Genomic DNA, 1,946 nt, shown 5'->3' on the forward strand with positions numbered 1-1,946 from the left:
TCAATCATTATGTGTTCGTTTTTGTTTTATCTTGTTAGACTTTATTTCATTTTATTATTATCCCTTAGAAATCTGTTTTCTAATAAGAGACAGAAAGGGGGTGGATCCAGATGGAGGGGACGTGGGGAAGAACTGGGAGGAGTAGAGGGAGGAGAAACCATAATTGGGATATATTATGTGGAAAAAAAATCTATTTTCAATTAAAGGGGAAAATCAAGGGATAATTAAATGTGAGTAAAAATATAATGATTGTTTTATAAAAATTTTTATGCTAAGAAGATGATAATGCTAAAATGTCAACATAATAGTAACAATGTTAAGAGTTCTAAAGATGCAAATATAGGTCAGAGTAGCTATCAAAACAAGAAAAAGCTGTACTTTCAAGATTTAACTGTACCAGCAGATGGCCTATCAAGCAAATCTTTCAGATTCTCATAGGTGTGGTTGATATTTAAGTTTTACTAGTTCACCATTAAAACATTCTTACTGGGAAGATGGCTAAGGCTGTGACTCTGGGAGGCAGGGGCAGGGAGCCCAGAGGAGCTGCTGGGGTCAAAGGACGTGGAGGACAGGGGAGGGGGAGGTGCAGGTGCGGGTAGTGAGGGGGCAACCATTGGACGTGGGTTCACGTTACATGCAGCTAGGCACACACGGCATGGTCAGTTCTGCTTATGTCCACATACTCAAGACCAGAGTGGCCATCAAGATCGGCCGCTTCGAGAATCAAACCTACTGCTAGCACACGCTGAGAGAAATCCAGATCTTGCTGCCATTCCACCATGAGAATGTCATAGGAATCTGAGACATCCTCAGAACACCCACCCTGGAAGCCATGAGGAATGTTTATGTTGTTCAGGACCTCATGGAGACCGACCTGCACAAGCTGCTTAAGAGCCAGCAGCTGAGCAATGATCGCATCGGCTACTTCCTCTACAGATCCTCTGGGGCCTCTGCCAGTATTCTGCATCGGGACCTGAAGCCCTCCAATCTGCTCATCAATACCACCTGCAACCTTAAGATCTGTGATTTTGGTCTGCCCGGGACTGGATTGCTAACATAACCACACTGGCTTTATGACCAAGTACATAGCCACATGCTGCTACCGAGACCCAGAGATCATGATTAACTCCAAAGGCTACACCAAATCCATTGGCATCTGGTCTGTAGGCTGCATTCTGGCTGAGATGCTCTCCAACTGTCCCATCTTCCCCTGCAAACACTACCTGAACCAGCTCAACCACATTCTAGGCATCCTGGGCTCCCCATCCCAAGAAGACCTTAACAGTATCATTAATATGAAATCCCAAAACTACCTACAGTCTCTGCCTTTTAAAACCAAGGTGGCTTGGGCGAAGTTTTTTTCCAAATCTGACTCCAAAAGCTCTTGACTTGCTGGACCGGATGTTAACCTTCAACCTGAACAAGCTCACCACAGTAGATGAAGCACTGGCTTACCCCTCCGTGGAACAGTACTATGTATGATCCAATAGATGAGCCAGTGGCTGAGAAGTTGTTCATCTTCCACATGGAGCTGGAGGATCTCCCCAAGGAGCAGCTGAAGGAGCTGATCTTCCAAGAGATAGCCTGCTTCCAGCCAGGGGCACCAGAGGCCCCCTAACAAGAACAGACATCCTGTCTCCTTGGACCTGCTCCTGCTCCTACCTGCTTCTTTTCTATAGATTATTAGGAAATGAACTTTGCTCAACTCAGATCCTGGCAGCTCAGGCTGGACCAAGGGTGGACCTGGCTACCTTCTCTCACTTTTCCGGGGTCTCCTGCTTCAAGCAGGCTTCTCCCACTCCAATCTTCTGCCCCATCTCTCCAGAACCTGAGTCACTGGTGAGGTGGCCCCAGATCTGATCTCTGCTGCTCTTTCTTCCTCTGTTAGCTCCAGCTCTGGTAGACCGTTTTGGAATGGAAGGGCTATGACTACCCTAGGGCTGTGC

General features: G+C 46.7%; 1 pseudogene; it reads left to right on the top strand.

Moving 5' to 3' along the window:
• Positions 1 to 634: 634 nt before the first annotated feature.
• Positions 635 to 1,618, top strand: LOC127687757 (mitogen-activated protein kinase 3-like; annotated as a pseudogene).
• The last annotated feature ends 328 nt before the right edge of the window (positions 1,619 to 1,946 follow it).

The sequence above is a fragment of the Apodemus sylvaticus genome, chromosome 6 (genome assembly GCF_947179515.1).
Source record: "Apodemus sylvaticus chromosome 6, mApoSyl1.1, whole genome shotgun sequence".
Taxonomy (NCBI): domain Eukaryota; kingdom Metazoa; phylum Chordata; class Mammalia; order Rodentia; family Muridae; genus Apodemus; species Apodemus sylvaticus.